Raw genomic sequence first — 21,575 nt, 5'->3', positions numbered from 1 at the left:
TAAATCCATACACATTCTATCACAGTGTATACACACTTCAAATCATAGTTTATACTCACAGCTCTTTTAGAGCGCTCCCCACACCCACCCCTATTCGCACAATTTTTTTATATCTCAGGGTATTGATTTCTGGATCCTTGGGAACCCTCAGAATCATAGCTATTATTTCTGTTTTGATGTGGTTGTCTTTGGGGTTCAACTTGTTCAGAGTTGATATCTTGGGGAGCACTATTTACTTGGGGTGTCTGGTTGCCGTAAGAGTATTTTCACAACTTTTGGAATTTATTTTTATGTGGGTACAGATTACCTTGTGGGTGTTCATCTCTTTGGGGATAATTATTTATCTGGGTATGCCCTCTATTTTGAGTGTATTCTCTCTGCACCTCAGGCCTTGTTGGGGGAGGGGCAGAGTTAAAACTTTGTGGGGAAGTCTTGTTTTCTTAGGCCACTTCCGCGTAAGTTTTCTTGTTGGACTCTAAGTTTAGGGGGCTAGGTGACACCCTAGTTTCTGCCACAATTTTGGGGCTTGGCCTTGGTTCCCTTTTAACCCCCTGTTCACCAGACTGCTGAATAGAGTATAACTCTCTTTGATCAGCCAGTCCAATGAGCAGTGCTCATCAAAATATTTAGCCAAATTAAGCTTGATGTGCGCGGGTAATGCTTCGTAAAATAAATTCACAAATTATGAGCTTTCAAATAAGGTGTAGTCTTCAGCCATACTGTATGTACTTTTTAGTACAGAAAGGAATTATACAGGGCTTGTCACTACACTTTAAACCGTACACAGCTATTTTCACAGATGTTTTAGTGCGATATTGCCCGAACTCCTTTCGCTTTGTTTCACTCCAGAATGAATATTCATATCCTTTAGTGAAGCAAAGAACTTGTGATGTTTACCCTCAAATACCCAGGGCAGAAATTAATTTTTTGACTGCTCACTAGTAACATTCATTATGGATAAAGCATTATCATCAGCTTCTAAGTGGTCAATTATAGAATTGGTTCCCTTGTTGGAAAACTTATGTAATGCACCCCTTAAGAAATTAATTATTTTAGGGGTGTCATATACCTTATTAGACGTATCTTGGGTCTTCCTAGGGACCTTATTTTTGGGGCTGGAGCACCCCCTATCTGCCCTATATTTACTATGGGGAGACCCCTTATGTAGAAACAAGGAGAGAAGAAATGGCGCAGAGAGGCAAGACTCAAGTGAAGCGTTTAATAACAAGATATGACACACAAACAATTTATGCACTTACTAGACAAATGAATAAAAGCTGCAAAATAGAAGGAGTGTGGGTGGTTCAGTTCTTTCTACTCTCACAGTCGGCTCGTTGTATTTGCCGTACACTGCTACACCAGAAATGACTGACAGGTTAATCCGGATACCGTGTCAGTTAGGTCCGTGGCTTGTGTGAGAGTGGGATACCAGTACCCTTAGCACATCCGACCAAATTGTCAGTCTGTTTTCCTGACGCATTTCCCCTGGTCAACGGCCGGGCTTCTTCAAGAGGAATTATAATGGATACATTGAAACAAGTGCTCTTTCTATTTAAACAGGGATAGACCAAGCGGAACTCAAGGGTGTGTATGAGAGCTCCTATTGAATTGCTCCAAAATCTTGTTCAAGTACAAACATACAGAGGCTGATACATATATGCAAAATAAAAAACAAAACATTTTTCAGTTCATGAGATACAATATAAATACAATGTAACTACATTTCATAAGAATTCAATGACTGATGCTGTTAAAAATTTATAACTGATTATGTTTAAACCTTATCGGTATTAGACAACTTTTGACTTATTTGCAATGTGCAGTTTTTCTTCAGCCATAGCGAACTCAATAAAACATTTTATTACTCCTAAAAATTATGATACTTGTTGTTTCAAACATGTATGAACTAACTGTATGTGTTTTATGTGGCTAGACCGGTTACCTGTGTAGTGCCTATTAGATAAGCAGAAAATTTGAAAGTATATCGCTATTAGAGTCCTAAAAATTCATATTGTGTCGATACATATAAAACCTAACTACATGTATTTTGTGTGGCTTAGTTGACTAAGAAGGTTTTGTACATGAGTGCTGGTAATAACAAAATCAGTCTGCTGGTATATTAAGTACTATATTTCTTGTATTGAATAGAAGTTAATAAGGATCAATTGATTATTTTTAATGCTTGTAATAAAAACCTTAAAATCTATTATGGATGACGGAAAGTGAAATAGATGAATTAAACAAGGCCATAGTTTTAAAAGTGTTAATCAACACAGTTTGAAATAAATATTTGATCAAATTTTAAAAAACTTGATGTTGAATTGATGTTGAAAATGCCTAAAAATTAATTTTAAAATTAGTTTTAAAATTGTCTAATTAAAATTAATTTGATATGTAGTTTTATATATTAGATATACCTACAACTTTTAAAGTTTGATACAGTTGCTAAATGTTGTCCTATATACATAACATTGTCTACAAACTTTTTTTACATGAAAGCTGCTACGTCAATATCTACAGGGAGTGCAGAATTATTAGGCAAGTTGTATTTTTGAGGATTAATTTTATTAGTGAACAACAACCATGTTCTCAATGAACCCAAAAAACTCATTAATATCAAAGCTGAATAGTTTTGGAAGTAGTTTTTAGTTTGTTTTTAGTTATAGCTATTTTAGGGGGATATCTGTGTGTGCAGGTGACTATTACTATGCATAATTATTAGGCAACTTAACAAAAAACAAATATATACCCATTTCAATTATTTATTTTTACCAGTGAAACCAATATAACATCTCAACATTCACAAATATACATTTCTGACATTCAAAAACAAAACAAAAACAAATCAGTGACCAATATAGCCACCTTTCTTTGCAAGGACACCCAAAAGCCTGCCATCCATGGATTCTGTCAGTGTTTTGATCTGTTCACCATCAACATTGCGTGCAGAAGCAACCACAGCCTCCCAGACACTGTTCAGAGAGGTGTACTGTTTTCCCTCCTTGTAAATCTCACATTTGATGATGGACCACAGGTTCTCAATGGGGTTCAGATCAGGTGAACAAGGAGGCCGTGTCATTATATTTTCTTCTTTTATACCCTTTCTTGCCAGCCACGCTGTGGAGTACTTGGACGCGTGTGATGGAGCATTGTCCTGCATGAAAATCATGTTTTTCTTGAAGGATGCAGACTTCTTCCTGTACCACTGCTTGAAGAAGGTGTCTTCCAGAAACTGGCAGTAGGACTGGGAGTTGAGCTTGACTCCATCCTCAACCCGCAAAGGCCCCACAAGCTCATCTTTGATGATACCAGCCCAAACCAGTACTCCACCTCCACCTTTCTGGCGTCTGAGTTGGACTGGAGCTCTCTGCCCTTTACCAATCCAGCCACGGGCCCATCCATCTGGCCCATCAAGACTCACTCTCATTTCATCAGTCCATAAAACCTTAGAAAAATCAGTCTTGAGATATTTCTTGGCCCAGTCTTGACGTTTCAGCTTGTGTGTCTTGTTCAGTGGTGGTCGTCTTTCAGCCTTTCTTACCTTGGCCATGTCTCTGAGTATTGCACACCTTGTGCTTTTGGGCACTCCAGTGATGTTGCAGCTCTGAAATATGGCCAAACTGGTGGCAAGTGGCATCTTGGCAGCTGCACGCTTGACTTTTCTCAGTTCATGGGCAGTTATTTTGCGCCTTGGTTTTTCCACACGCTTCTTGCGACCCTGTTGACTATTTTGAATGAAACGCTTGATTGTTCGATGATCACGCTTCAGAAGCTTTGCAATTTTAAGAGTGCTGCATCCCTCTGCAAGATATCTCACTATTTTTGACTTTTCTGAGCCTGTCAAGTCCTTCTTTTGACCCATTTTGCCAAAGGAAAGGAAGTTGCCTAATAATTATGCACACCTGATATAGGGTGTTGATGTCATTAGACCACACCCCCTCTCATTACAGAGATGTTCATCACCTAATATGCTTAATTGGTAGTAGGCTTTCAAGCCTATACAGCTTGGAGTAAGACAACATGCATAAAGAGGATGATGTGGTCAAAATACTCATTTGCCTAATAATTCTGCACTCCCTGTATATTCATATCTAATGGTTGAAGTGTTTTTAATTTATAAATCCATTTTAGACCCCTTATGTACATTAGTATTACGTGGGCTATCTGGATAGCTGGCTCCGCCCTCTATTATCACTCCCTCCCCCTCTTAGGTGTATCAGTTCCCTGAATTTACAGCATGAGGTGACTGTCTATGTGGGAAGTTTACCTCTGATCCAATAGGGGTCCTTTGTTTGAATTCTTCCCTAATGTTCTGCAGTTCATTTCTCATAAATTCTTTTAGGGTTTTTAAAATACCTGCATTATCCTCATTGCTAATACAGGGGGGGGGGGCATAGTATTGCTATACTGCCTTTTCAGTTCACTAAGCTCTTTCTGGCTCACTGTGAGTTGCTTATTTAAATGTTTTATTTTAGCTACTAAATTTTGGTTATACTCTTGGAAGGTGGCCATGTCTTGTTTAACAGTAACAATTTAATTTTCGGCTATTTCTAAATTCTCTTCGCATTTGCGTGATGAGCAAATATCATCTTCTAGCCCCTGTATAATTGCAATTTCTTTTCTATAAGGTGGATGGACATTTTGTCAATAATGCATATTACAAGGGGCCAGGAATTTAGTATTAGCTCATCCCGCTTTCTAAAATTTTTACATTGATTAATTTATAATAATTCTTGGAACAATTCACTTTTTTTCATTCCACCTTCCATTATCAATAGCAATATTTTTAGCCTTAATTGCAAGCATATCCATATAATAATTTAAATTACCCGCAATATTACACCTATTTTTAATGTGGCCTATAACAACCATTCTAAGGACATTGCCCTTAGTGAGGGGTAATTTTGGGGAACATATTTCAACACTGAGTACGGATTCATTTGATTCACTTCTAGTAACAGACATTATTATTTTGGCTTAGTATTTGGTTAAATTAAAATGCTAATACAATTTTGACCAACGAAAAATAAAAAAAATAAAATTTTTTTTTTTTTTCGAGATAATATTATATCAATGTGATAAAGATATAATTTAGTTATTATTATCTTTAAAGTAACCTCCAATTAAAATGTGTGTGTGTATATATATATATATATATATATATATATACATATATTTAGTAAAATCAATATTTATTCCTTAGTTCCAGATTAGTTAACTTTATATACACCTTGAATTATATTTATGTAGAAACTAGATTATGAAACAATTATACACGCTTATTACAATACCACAAATGGTTCTATATAATTCCAATTAAACCACCAAAAATTGTGCATTATTAATGCAATAGTTAAATTATATGCCAATTAATCTGAGCTGAAATAACCTCTTATTAAGCTATTATACAACAAATTTTAAACTATATCACAATAGCTACAAATAATTTAATAAGCACTAAATATGACTGGTTATAATTTACACAGGACTATGGATATAAACACCAAATTTTCTCATTAAATTACCATCTGAAATCTAACTGTAGCTTTAGAATACCTTGATTTAAATATAAAAATATGAAGCAACCCTTTATATGCTACAAGTGAAAACCAATTTGAAAGTTTCCGCTTTTTCAGATAAATACAGTTCACCTCATAAATAAGAGAGGTATTTGCACTTATGGAAAATGAAAGGTTAGCCCACTTTTTCTTATAGTGACTGTGTTCCAAAAGGCAGCAAGTTAGTCAGTCAAAATTCCAGCAAATACCAAAGACCCTTTCTTTCCTCTTGCATGAGCTTTTTATCAAGTGATAAGCCCGCCTCTGTTTTTTAATCATTGGGGAATATTCGGATACGCCCACGGTGCTTATCTCTCCATTGGCCCTCGGAGCTGAACATTTAATTTGCTTACTGGGAGTGTATGGGTCCTAACAATTAATTTGTTTGGCTGTCATACCAGTTTTAGTCCACCAGGGGGCAGCAGACAAAGAAAAACAGTTTTACTATCAAATACTGCTACAGCTTAATTGATATATATCAATATGTTCATTAAACATATCTATAATTCCCAGCACTAATAAACCACATGTTCAATAAATATCGGACCACTTAATATTATTTACCCTGAGTATTTTCATACTAAACATGAGTATATTACTTATAGTATTTTTAAAATGCGTTTTAAAGTAATATTATCTATAAAAGGATTAATAGTATAAACCAACAATAAATATATGTATATCTGACTCATTTAGAAACCTCATCCTCACAACAGGTTCCTCCCTATAAGGTCCACCAGACTTCTGGAAAACAAAGAAAAATGTATTCATTTTTAAATAAATTGGTTAAACATTTTTAATTGACTATATAGCTACTTATTCAATACAGCAGACATTTATCCAACTGCTAGGCATTTTCTTTTAGATCCACAAATACACATTTATACAATTTATTTGGACAGTCTGAGGCATATATTAAATATTTGAAAACTATATAGATAATTTGTTTAAATCCTCCAGATTCTTATGCTTTCAAAGAACACATGTGTTTCTGCTATTAAGAACTAACTGTCACCAAGTCTGGGATTTCTGTGTATTTAACTCAGCATAGGGTAATTAACTCTTGCATGCAAAGTGGATACCTCTCCTGAAAAACCTGTTTTTTGTGCATACACTTGGGCTTCAAAAGAGTTGAATATTGTAGACTGACTACCTCATTGCAGGGGTTCGTCAACTTCACTAATTGAAGCAAATGTTTCCCTTTTGCTCTCTCTTAGATGTATTGAGCAGCTATGGGGGTCAGTGGTGATAACAAAGGTCCTTTTAAATGAGGTTACTTTGTGAAGTGTAATTTTGAATAGTCAGTAGTCTGAAATTAATTTCTGATTTCAGGATTTACTGTAATTTATAGTATAGAAATTACACATACATAGATGAATTAATCTATGCACATAGCTTCCAATAATATCTCACCTTTTACATAGCTTCCAATAATAGTTTTAATAATTTTGAGTCTGAAGATCCATTGGACCTCTTTATCAAGTAGTCCTTTAAAATGATCACCACCTCTCATATGATATGGGACAAAATCTATAGCCTGAAATTTCAAAGCATTCTTCCCTTAAGGGGGAATAAAGAAGTGTTTTGCCACAGGAGCTTTTGGGGGTCTTTTTCTATAGAGGAAAGATGTTCCCTTATTCTATCTTTAAGATTGCGACTGGTACATCCTGTGTACTGTTTTTTCATACTACACGTGATAAGATACACTACATATTTGGAACAACAGTCCAAGCTAAAATTTATATTAAACCATTTTCTTGCTCACTCGCTTTGGAAACTCTTCTGCTATTATCTATTTAAAATACTCAGATTATATAAATAATATATATATATATGAATCTAGAAGATTGTCTTAGTCCTAATATACTATATTGGATGAATGTCTGCTATATTAATTAAATAGCTGCATTGATGAATTTATGTTTGACGGTATTTCAGAATAAAATGTATTTTTATTTTTCAGAATTTGGTGTGAAAATTAGGTTTTGAAATAAATACAGATGCAATAAGTTATCCTATTAATATATCATAGATATGAGTCAATACTTTTAATTATTAAGAAATGTGCCATGATAGAGTGGAATATATATATATATATATATATATATATATATATATATATATATTAGATAGTAAATAAAATAATGCTCATATATATCTGTCATTATTTAATTACTACAAAATTACTCACAGGGTATGTACAGTATATGATATAAGATGATAACTGGAACTCGATATTATATCAGAATATGAACTAAAATATTTATTTATATCATACTGAAAGTATTAAATTATAATCCTTTTAAGTTCCATCATAGAAATATGCCTTTAAAGTACATCTCTTTAGACATTGTCGGTAGGAAGTATGTATTATATGTATATTATATAGATTTGATATTGTGCACAGGCCTAATGTTTGGATGTATAAGAATACATACAAAATCAATATACCCATGTTTGGATTTGTAAATATGTGCTCAGTTAGATTAGATGGGCCATGTATTGAACATATAGTTTATTAAAGCTAGGAAAATATGAGTGTATTAAATAGACCTTTGATAAAAATATATAATCCTGTAATTGAGAAACAGAATATTTTAAATATGAAATGAAACTGCATTCCGTTGCCTGTTGTCCCTCCGGTGTTCAATGCGAGGACCAAAGGGTATTTTAAATTGTCAGGGGATTTAAATTACCATATACATTTCCAGTAACCTATGAGAGGTGAGCTCAAAGGGCGTAACCAGATCCTATTGGAATGATTAGAGAATGAAGGAGTAGTTTTACGGATAAAAACTGCTACACATTTCAAGAGAGGGAACATCACTTTGGTAAGACAGAGATACACACGTTTGGGGCTTACTTTTCTATGTATCCTGGCTGGAACACTTTCTTTGATTAAGAGAGATATCTTGTGACCTGTACACTTGCAAAATAAATGGAATATTCCTTCATGTATGACCAATAGAAACATCTGGATATTGAATTCTCATATTGGTTATTGGTAACGTATTAACGGTTGCTTTATATTTTTAATGTTTTAAATCAAAGGTATTCTATAGCTATAGTTAAATTATCTGTGATTTAAAAGCGTATTTTGTATTTATAAATTGCATAGACTAGGGTAGCTTAGGTAAGAATAATTATATTCAAAATTAAGTAATTTGACTATAGAGGAAAAGAGAGATTTTGTATTTTATGAAATTGATTTGCAGTTGCTGTAAAATAATTAGAAGTTGCATGTACAATTGTGTCTAGATTAGACTTATTAATACAGTATCATTGGATAGATGTTGTGTTGATATCTGTGTACAATCTCTGGTTGATTATTTGAAATATTATAAAACTATTTTGGGTCAAATAGCTTATTTATATTTTTTTAAGTTCTATTACATTTATTGAGATTTTGTAAGATTTGTGTTGAAATATCTGGTCATATTGTTAACTAAGCATTGTTAAGTTTGTAGTTCATATCTTGTAATATGAGTAAGTATTGCTGGTTAATTACAAATTGACTTGTATGTTTAATGGTAATATCAGATGTTTAATTCATTTTAAGTTAAGGTTAATTTATAGAAATATTTCTTCCATTTTCAGAATAATAAACAAAATCTATTGAATAGTAATTAATCTAAATATCTCTGTGGTCTGCTTGATATTTTAAAGTTGTGTTGATGAATTGATAGATATAACTGGTCATAGACGATGTTCAATTGCTACATAAATATAATCAAAGTGTATATAAAGATTAACTGATCAGAATTCAGGAATTAATTTAATTTGAGATTAAATATTATTTATAATAATTGTCATGAAAGGGGTACCCCTAGGGGAACCGTGAGCGGGGTGCGCTGAAAAAAATAATAATAGTAAGTGATTTTGGTCTAAGGACAAACCATATTAGTTCATATGAGATGATGGTGCTGAATCTTGTAAAGCAATCAGATGTGCTGGCGGCAAGGCTCCTCTGGTCTTCGGGAAGGAGATATCTGTAATTTAGAAGTGAAAAAGAGGGCGCCACATAGCGTAATATTGTTGACTCAAAGTCCAAATAGGTGGTTATTGTTATCGCTTACCAGAGATAAATGCACCGTATTATAACCGGTGCTGACAGGCAGGCTAACACTTTCAGTGGTTAGCACACTGGGTGGCCTCAGGCAGGCTGTACACAGGTGGTACTCAGCGTTCGCTTGATTGGTGTGCGTCTGTGCAGCTAATGTGTGAGACACTGCGGTGGATCAAACACTTTGAAACCTTTACCAGGAAGGATCGAAAGAGAACAAAGGACAACTTCCGTGTATAAAATAAAAGAATTTTAATCCATACAAACTGCTACGCGTTTCTAGACCTACACCGGTCTTTTCTTCAGGCATACAAACAATGGATACAAATTTCTTAAGATCACAATCTTATATACAATTAAAAACGGAAGTTGTCATAGTTTTCAACAAGGACCAATGGGCTGTAGATGGATACACTGTATCTCATTTGCGCTAATTAGACTTGGTCACCTGTGAACATCATTAACCTTAGCATTGTATATCCCAAAGGACCCATAAATATAACTAAAACAATTTAAAACAATTTAAAGGGTCCCATCACAATCTGCTACAATAATCACCAATGTATTAGAGTGTGCCTACATAAACGTTTACAATATAATGTGTGATTCGCAGATCTTGATGAAATATAAGTCGTATATGATTTTGTTAAAACCGAGTGTACCCTCATATAATAAAATATGATAGTAAAATTTAAAATGGAATCGACTACTGGCTAAATAGCTCATGTTTGAATTCACTTGGAGGATATGTTGTCTTTATCTTATTCTAGAAACTAAAAATGGTATGTGTGTGAGTGTGTGTAGAGGATGTGATGTGTGTTGGACATGAACCAGAAATGTTATTTTAAACAAAAAAATACAATGATGTGTGTATTTTAAACAAATAAATACAATGATGTGTGTATGTAAGTAAAATGTATGTACCAAACTCCATTTGGCCAGATGGATTTTAAATATCGATAAATAAAATAAAGTGATTGCAGAAATTGCAACATATAGATCGAGTTCTGTTTGTTCAACGCTCAATTTCGTATGGTGAACCCGAATGATTAGTGTGATAAAATTAATAACTAAAATAAAGTGCGACCCCCAACTGTGGATCATAATACACAGAGGTTCTTTTGCATGCAAATGTTATAAAACGAACATACATGTTCATAAAACAACTGGTGTTTCTATGTGTGTATATAGTCTAACACATCTGTAATGAGTGATTATAGCGTAGACCTTTTGTTGTTTAGCTGATTTTGATCCTATGGTGTCTGAACTTTTGTAATCAAAACAAAAGGGTAAAAGTGTCGATTGAATAAATAATCTTTGTTTATATTCTTTATTTGAGGAATTAAAGAATTAATTAATTAATGCAAATTTAGATAAATAAATGCAAATTTAGATTTAGCAGCATTTAATTAACAATCAAACTTATGACCAATGATAGAATATATTTGCTCGAACACTCATGCAGTACACTGAACTAGTCTGAATAACGTTGATATACAGGTCACTTTAAATACATCAGAACATCTTCAACACCTTGAATTAGCCTATGGACCTAGTTGCCATAACATGAAATCGTCTCCATAAATCCACAAACTAATTCTCTTTCACAAACATCAATAACACTTTGTACAGAACAACACAAGCAAAATATTGACACTAACATCTCACTAACAGCAGTCCCAAAATCCCATTGGACATTATCATTGTCTGATTAACTTTGGCTTACTGGCCACATCAGATACATCAGATGCTTATCAACCTTTTGAAATATAAATCAAAAATTAATTCCTCAAATAAAGAATATAAACAAAGATTATTTATTCAATCGACACTTTTACCCTTTTGTTTTGATTACAAAAGTTCAGACACCATAGGATCAAAATCAGCTAAACAACAAAAGGTCTACGCTATAATCACTCATTACAGATGTGTTAGACTATATACACACATAGAAACACCAGTTGTTTTATGAACATGTATGTTCGTTTTATAACATTTGCATGCAAAAGAACCTCTGTGTATTATGATCCACAGTTGGGGGTCGCACTTTATTTTAGTTATTAATTTTATCACACTAATCATTCGGGTTCACCATACGAAATTGAGCGTTGAACAAACAGAACTCGATCTATATGTTGCAATTTCTGCAATCACTTTATTTTATTTATCGATATTTAAAATCCATCTGGCCAAATGGAGTTTGGTACATACATTTTACTTACATACACACATCATTGTATTTATTTGTTTAAAATACACACATCATTGTATTTTTTTGTTTAAAATAACATTTCTGGTTCATGTCCAACACACATCACATCCTCTACACACACTCACACACATACCATTTTTAGTTTCTAGAATAAGATAAAAACAACATATCCTTCAAGTAAATTCAAACATGAGCTATTTAGCCAGTAGTCGATTCCATTTTAAATTTTACTATCATATTTTATTATATGAGGGTACACTCGGTTTTAACAAAATCATATACGACTTATATTTCATCAAGATCTGCGAATCACACATTATATTGTAAACGTTTATGTAGGCACACTCTAATACATTGGTGATTATTGTAGCAGATTGTGATGGGACCCTTTAAATTGTTTTAAATTGTTTTAGTTATATTTATGGGTCCTTTGGGATATACAATGCTAAGGTTAATGATGTTCACAGGTGACCAAGTCTAATTAGCGCAAATGAGATACAGTGTATCCATCTACAGCCCATTGGTCCTTGTTGAAAACTATGACAACTTCCGTTTTTAATTGTATATAAGATTGTGATCTTAAGAAATTTGTATCCATTGTTTGTATGCCTGAAGAAAAGACCGGTGTAGGTCTAGAAACGCGTAGCAGTTTGTATGGATTAAAATTCTTTTATTTTATACACGGAAGTTGTCCTTTGTTCTCTTTCGATCCTTCCTGGTAAAGGTTTCAAAGTGTTTGATCCACCGCAGTGTCTCACACATTAGCTGCACAGACGCACACCAATCAAGCGAACGCTGAGTACCACCTGTGTACAGCCTGCCTGAGGCCACCCAGTGTGCTAACCACTGAAAGTGTTAGCCTGCCTGTCAGCACCGGTTATAATACGGTGCATTTATCTCTGGTAAGCGATAACAATAACCACCTATTTGGACTTTGAGTCAACAATATTACGCTATGTGGCGCCCTCTTTTTCACTTCTAAATTACAGATATCTCCTTCCCGAAGACCAGAGGAGCCTTGCCGCCAGCACATCTGATTGCTTTGCAAGATTCAGCACCATCATCTCATATGAACTAATATGGTTTGTCCTTAGACCAAAATCACTTACTATTATTATTTTTTTCAGCGCATCCCGCTCACGGTTCCCCTAGGGGTACCCCTTTCATGACTGTTTAGTTTCTGTGGTACTTATTCAGGGTTCTGCAGCTATTCACAATAATAACTGAACTATCGATTTTATGAGTTGCAGTAAGCTCATTCTTTAGATCACGTTTTTCAGACTGTGAATTTTAACAATTGTTCATTCATATATATGATTTTTATTTTCAAATTGTATTCTCAATTGCTTTTTTTAACAATTGTTCTATATAATTGTTTATAGGTTATTTTATCACATTTTGACACATTTGTTTAGTTTATTCACCTTTCATATAGGAATAGGGTTATACACTAATTAGAGATTAAATAGTGTTTGCACATTGCATGTTTGTAACATTACGTCTTGCATTTTGTTATTCGTTAGCATGAACATTGCATCATAATATTCTGCCACACAAATGATGTTTTAGTCACATATCATCTCCGTCCACCATCTGTTCAATTAGAGATTACCAGCACACGTCACACACAACACTCACTTATTGCACTAATACACTGGGAGCTAGCAGCACAATTACTACATCCTATTGTATACACCCAAATTTTATCTATCATTAACACATTTTCTCAGTTATATTATCAGACTCCAACAACCAGAGTGTTATTTGCAGTACCGGCCAACTAACATTAAACCCCTAAAAAACCCCATAATTACTTTGAAACACATTACATATACACTCAATATCCAAACCACTTGCGATATCCTCAAACCACACACCTCTGTCTCACACTGACCATTGCACACACCTATCACATAATCGGTTTTCACATTGAACATTCACGCATTGTCTATTAGGTCACATTTCACACCTCCACATACACACACTTATATTATAACACTTTCACTTCAAGAATCCTAGGAGACCTTATTAGCAATTACTTTTAGTTCCACTACACAACATGCAATCCAAGGAAGAACGTAGTTCCAAAAGACTCAGTTTCAATCTTTCAAAAGACAACAACATTTCAGACATTATATTGGAAAGTAATGAAATTAAACCCATGAGAGACCTCTTCTATTTATTAGAGGAAGAACTAAACAAAGAACACAGACACTGGTGGGACCTCACAGCTCTGGAGAAATACACAGAGGTTAAATACATTCCTAGAGGTCTTAGGATTTTGAAACATTGTTCATTCAAAGACGATCCGGTACTTTTAAAAAAGTGGTATGAGGCACTCAATGAGTGCTCCTTTAATCTAATAAAATTTTTAACAGAACACAGACGCCAACTTTATAGCCAGAGTAGTACCAATATAGAAAAAATACAAACAGACCTTAGAGTCTACCAGCAGAATCCGGATTATAATAAGATTTTGAAAGAAATTAACGAACGTACAGACAGGTTTCAGGAAAACATTGTTCAAACTAAAAATAAAAAATTACAAAGGGACCATGAAGACTACATTAATGACAGTGTATACACTTTTAACCGCAAGGATAAATTTTCTCCAACACATGACCATCAGGAACTCAGACCAACACAACACAATAGGAGCAACAATAATTATTATAGACCTTCCCATTTTCTCCAAAACCGATCAAATTCACATTATCCCACACATTATATTCGACCTTATTACAGAACGACTCAATTAGATTTCGAACAAATAACAAATAATGAAGATCAACACAGATCCAACTGGGTTACATCCAACAACAGAGCACAATACAATCAATATCCTACTCCTAAGGGCCCACACCAATCACACTCATACAAATCGCAACATTATCACCAATCTTCCAATAGAGATCATATGCCTCATAATAACAGAGAATTCAAATTTAGGCACAACACCAATAAGGACTCATATAACATGTCTTACCAGACAGCTCAAACATATCATCACAAAGGTACATACCAAGGAAACAATAGAAATCAAAATGGTAATTATAGATCCCAGGCTGAAAATTCCAGTAGACATGACTACAATAGTCATAATGACACAACACATCAGTCTAGACGACCAACAATCAACCCATCATCTAACCAGTTTTGGGTTAACAATGAGAACCCACATACCCCAACTACACCATATGAACAATACGAACAACACAACAGATTTAGTCCACTCTTAACCATAAGAGATGACGAGAGTCCTAGCACTAGTAGCAATCCCCCACCACATTTTTTAGGAATAGGCCACAACACAAGAACGGAAAATTTTCCAACCAGATCAACAACAAGACCTCTCATAACAGAAAACGAGGCAGGAGGGGCAGAGGCCTTACCGCCAAGAAAGCGGAATTATCCAGACTAGATCAGGGCATCTTTAACTTATCATCACATACATTATCTGTAGAGGAAAAAAGAGTACTTAAGAAAGGCCTTTCCTTTTGTCCACCTAATTCACCAAATATTTTCAATTTATTTGTTAATGTGAACAATTTCACACGAAAGCTATCCTTACAGAAGTATTTCGCTAACAAAAAATTAGTTAAAGACCAACTTCACAACAATAATTCACAAATAATATTAACTGACAACATGCCGTCTGACAAATCAACACCATGTGTTATAACAAATATTGAAGACATAACTGATCATCTATTTGAAGGATATATACACACCAATGTGAAAAACAAATCAAACTTCAATCCCAATATTAGCAATAACAAATATATAGAACTATATCAAAATATGGTTCTAGAAGATTGCGAAAAATTACTAAAAACAACAGCTAAAAAAACCAATTATTCTTTTCACAGACATAAAAAAGCTTTACACAGTTTACAAAACAATCCTAATATCATCATCCGCGATGCGGACAAGGGGGGGGGGGCATTATCATTCAAGATTACAAAGATTACATTAAAGAAGCAGAGAGAATCCTAGGAGATGTTAATTATTACAGAATTCTGCCTAGAGATCCTACCCCTATTTTCAAATTAACATATCAGAAATTAATAGATAAAGGCGCACTACAGGGCATTTTAAATAAAGAAGAAAGAGAATTTTTGAAAACAGACTATCCTAGCATAGCACATTACTACCATCTTCCAAAAATCCATAAGGACAAAAATAACCCCCCCGGACGTCCTATCATAGCAGGGATTGGCAATCTGACTTACAATTTATCTTTTTATATTGACAAATTTTTACAGAAATTTGTTACCACACTTCCTTCTTACATTAGGGACAGTACTCATCTTTTACAATTATTACATGATCTCACTTTCACCAATGACAAAAATTTTTGGATTACATGTGATGTCAGTTCGCTTTACTCAAATATCACTCACAATTTAGGATTGATGGCAGTTTCTCATTTTTTAGAACAGGATCCCTTTTTACCTGAGGACCAAAGAACATTCATCATGGAATGTATTAAATACATTTTACAACATAATTATTTCTTATATTTGGATCGATATTATTTACAGACAAAGGGAACGGCCATGGGTACCAGGTTCGCCCCAAGTTTCGCGAATCTCTTCATGGGTTATTTTGAGGAGATCTACATACATCAAGCGAACCTTGGGGAGAACCTGGTATTCTATGGCCGTTACATAGACGATCTTATTCTAATTTGGAATGGCAGTTTAGAAGCAGCAGAATCATTCATAACACAACTCAACAATAACAACATGGGGATCACGTTTACAGCTAACATTCAACCAGATTCAATAGAATATTTAGATCTGATACTCAGTTGGGGTCCCAATTGGTCCATCACATCAAAAACATTTTTTATAGATGTTGATAGCAACAGCTATTTAGAATACCACAGCAACCAACACAGAAGTTGGATTAACAACGTACCGGACAGTCAGTTCAGACGCATTAGGAGAAATTGTTCAGATTTTAACATCTTTCTTGAACAAAGTCAGATCATTTACAATAGATTTATAGAAAGGAATTACCCAGTCCACATTTTAGATAACGCACTAACAAGAACGAAAAGGTTAAACAGAAATGAGATATTATCCAACAATAACAAAAACAAAAGAACAACCAACAGTTCAACAAACCAAGACGAGATTATGTTCATCACACAATACAATAACAATTTTCAAAAAATAAATCAGATAATACACAAACATTGGCATGTTATTCAAAGGGATCCGGTTTTAAGAAATATTGTACAAGATAGACCTAAGATAGTTTACAGGAGGGCGCCCACCTTGAGAAGTAAACTAGCACCAAGCAAAATAGTTAAACATATACAACACCGATCCAAGAACAACACACAAACAAAAAATGGTATATTTGGCCTACAAGGAACATACAAATGTGGAAAAACCAGTTGTAATTCTTGTCAATACATTAAACATGGTAGCAAATCTTTCAGATCCCACACCACTGGTGATACATATCCCATTCAGGGCTTTTATAACTGCAATTCTTCTTTTGTGGTTTACCTATTGGAGTGTATATGCGGCCTACAATATGTAGGCCGCACCTGTAGAAAAGTCAAAACTAGGTGGGGAGAACACCTGCGTAATTGTAAAAACTGTAAGAAAACGAAAATCAAACACAGTGTGCCAAACCATTGTCTAAGCAAACATCAAGGCAATCCATACACTTTCAAATACACACCTATAGATTTCATCCCTAGGTCTGCCGATTACAATAGAACGAATAAACTCAGACAACGAGAAACTTTTTGGATTTTTAAGTTAAAAACACTTTTTCCTGATGGCTTAAATGCAAATTTAGATTTAACTTTGGCTTACTGGCCACATCAGATACATCAGATGCTTATCAACCTTTTGAAATATAAATCAAAAATTAATTCCTCAAATAAAGAATATAAACAAAGATTATTTATTCAATCGACACTTTTACCCTTTTGTTTTGATTACAAAAGTTCAGACACCATAGGATCAAAATCAGCTAAACAACAAAAGGTCTACGCTATAATCACTCATTACAGATGTGTTAGACTATATACACACATAGAAACACCAGTTGTTTTATGAACATGTATGTTCGTTTTATAACATTTGCATGCAAAAGAACCTCTGTGTATTATGATCCACAGTTGGGGGTCGCACTTTATTTTAGTTATTAATTTTATCACACTAATCATTCGGGTTCACCATACGAAATTGAGCGTTGAACAAACAGAACTCGATCTATATGTTGCAATTTCTGCAATCACTTTATTTTATTTATCGATATTTAAAATCCATCTGGCCAAATGGAGTTTGGTACATACATTTTACTTACATACACACATCATTGTATTTATTTGTTTAAAATACACACATCATTGTATTTTTTTGTTTAAAATAACATTTCTGGTTCATGTCCAACACACATCACATCCTCTACACACACTCACACACATACCATTTTTAGTTTCTAGAATAAGATAAAAACAACATATCCTCCAAGTGAATTCAAACATGAGCTATTTAGCCAGTAGTCGATTCCATTTTAAATTTTACTATCATATTTTATTATATGAGGGTACACTCGGTTTTAACAAAATCATATACGACTTATATTTCATCAAGATCTGCGAATCACACATTATATTGTAAACGTTTATGTAGGCACACTCTAATACATTGGTGATTATTGTAGCAGATTGTGATGGGACCCTTTAAATTGTTTTAAATTGTTTTAGTTATATTTATGGGTCCTTTGGGATATACAATGCTAAGGTTAATGATGTTCACAGGTGACCAAGTCTAATTAGCGCAAATGAGATACAGTGTATCCATCTACAGCCCATTGGTCCTTGTTGAAAACTATGACAACTTCCGTTTTTAATTGTATATAAGATTGTGATCTTAAGAAATTTGTATCCATTGTTTGTATGCCTGAAGAAAAGACCGGTGTAGGTCTAGAAACGCGTAGCAGTTTGTATGGATTAAAATTCTTTTATTTTATACACGGAAGTTGTCCTTTGTTCTCTTTCGATCCTTCCTGGTAAAGGTTTCAAAGTGTTTGATCCACCGCAGTGTCTCACACATTAGCTGTACAGACGCACACCAATCAAGCGAACGCTGAGTACCACCTGTGTACAGCCTGCCTGAGGCCACCCAGTGTGCTAACCACTGAAAGTGTTAGCCTGCCTGTCAGCACCGGTTATAATACGGTGCATTTATCTCTGGTAAGCGATAACAATAACCACCTATTTGGACTTTGAGTCAACAATATTACCCTATGTGGCGCCCTCTTTTTCACTTCTAAATTTATAATAATTGTATTCTCATAATTTCTAGAGATCTCAATATCTGGGCTACATCTAAGCACTCTTTTGAATAGCTTTAACAGTCTGTTGAACCCAACTAGTGAGCCTTTTGTGATTGGATGCCATATGCAGCCCAGATTGTGATGTTATCAGTGGGTGGAACATGGCAGCCATTTTATAGTGGCCAGAAACAATCTTCATTTTAAAATAACTTTTTTACAGTTCCTGCTGCATAATATATAAAAGGTGCAGGAGGCTATGTGCAGCTTAATTCAAGGTAAGACTTTAAGATGACTAAGGTGTAGACTGTCCCTTTAAATATTGTGCATGCACTAACGTTAGCGAGCCACTTGTAATCTAGTCCTTAATGCACTCAGTAGAAATCATAATAAAATACACTACAGTCAAATATTAATTAGTTTACTGTGACATTAGCAGCACTCAATAATTATATGTTTCCTTCACTAACTAAATAATTTTCATTTCTAATCAAGTCATTAAAACTAATGTAAGAAAGAAACGTTCGCTTGGATACTGTTGTTCAGGTTTTTCCCAGGATCCATTTCTGTAGCACCCACTAATAAATACAACAATGGGTGAAAAAACAGACTAAAATCAAACTGCTTGCTTACTTCGAAAATTAGATTATAACAGGGTTTTATTATAATGTATAAAATCATTTGCTGCTTATACATCTTTAATGCTTTATTTCTTTCATGTAATTAGCAAGAGTCCATGAGCTAGTGACGTATGAGATATACATTCCTACCAGGAGGGGCAACGTTTCCCAAACCTCAAAAGGCCTATAAATACACCCCTCACCACACCCACAAATCAGTTTTTACAAACTTTGCCTCCCATGGAGGTGGTGAAGTAAGTTTGTGCTAGATTCTACGTTGATATGCGCTTCGCAGCAGGCTGGAGCCCGGTTTTCCTCTCAGAGTGCAGTGAATGTCAGAGGGATGTGAAGAGAGTATTGCCTATTTGAATTCAATGATCTCCTTCTACGGGATCTATTTCATAGGTTCTCTGTTATTGGTCGTAGAGATTCATCTCTTACCTCCCTTTTCAGATTGACGATATACTCTTATATATACCATTACCTCTACTGATTCTCGTTTCAGTACTGGTTTGGCTTTCTACTACATGTAGATGAGTGTCCTGGGGTAAGTAAGTCTTATTTTCTGTGACACTCTAAGCTATGGTTGGGCACTTTTATATAAAGTTCTAAATATATGTGTTTAAACATTTATTTGCCTTGATTCAGGATGTTCAATATTCCTTATTTCAGACAGTCAGTTTCATTATTTGGGATAATGCATTTGAATAATAATTTTTTTCTTACCTTAAAATTTGACTTTTTTCCTGTGGGCTGTTAGGCTTGCGGGGGCTGAAAATGCTTCATTTTATTGCATCATTCTTGGCTCAGACGTTTTTAGCGCAAAAAATTTTCATAGTCATTTCCGGCGTCATACTTGTCACCGGAAGTTGTTTGTATGTGCATCATTTTTTTGACCTTTTTTGCACCAAAGATGTTGGCGTCGCCGGATGTGGCATCATTTTTGGCGCCAAAGCATTTAGGCTCCAAATAATGTGGGCGTCTTTTTGGCGCTAAAAAATATGGGCGTCCTTTTTGTCTCCACATTATTTAAGTCTCATTGTTTATTTGCTTCTGGTTGCTAGAAGCTTGTTCATTGGCATTTTTTCCCATTCCTGAAACCGTCATTTAAGGAATTCGATAAATTTTGCTTTATATGTTGTTTTTTCTATTACATATTGCAAGATGTCTCAGATTGACCCTGGATCAGAAGCTACTTCTGGAAATTCGCTGCCTGATGCTGGATCTACCAAAGTTAAGTGCATTTGTTGTAAACTTGTGGTAACTGTTCCTCCGACTGTTGTTTTTGATGAATGTCATGATAAACTTGCTAATGCAGTTAATATTTCCTTTAGTAATGTTCCATTACCTGTTGCTGTTCCATCAACATCTAATACTCAGGGTGTTCCTGTTAACATAAGAGATTTTGTTTCTAAATCTATTAGGAAGGCTATGTCTGTTATTCCTCCTTCCAGTAAACGTAAAAAGTCTTTTAAAACTTCTCATTTTTCAGATGAATTTTTAAATGAACATCATCATTCTGATTCTGTTTCTGATGATGATTTCTCTGGTTCAGAGGATTCTGTTTCAGAAATTGACACTGATAAATCTTCATATTTATTTAAAATGGAATTTATTCGTTCTTTACTTAAAGAAGTCTTAATTGCATTAGAAATAGAGGAATCTGGTCCTCTTGATACTAAATTTAAACGTTTAAATACGGTTTTTAAACCTCCTGTAGTTATTCCGGAAGTTTTTCCCGTCCCTGATGCTATTTCTGAAGTAATTTCCAGGGAATCTGGGTAATTCTTTTACTCCTTCTAAAAGGTTTAAGAAAT

Source organism: Bombina bombina, chromosome 5 (genome assembly GCF_027579735.1).
Source record: "Bombina bombina isolate aBomBom1 chromosome 5, aBomBom1.pri, whole genome shotgun sequence".
In the NCBI taxonomy this organism is placed as follows: Eukaryota; Metazoa; Chordata; class Amphibia; order Anura; family Bombinatoridae; genus Bombina; species Bombina bombina.
The sequence above is the reverse complement of the archived record's forward strand: the minus strand, read 5'-3'. Positions refer to the sequence as shown.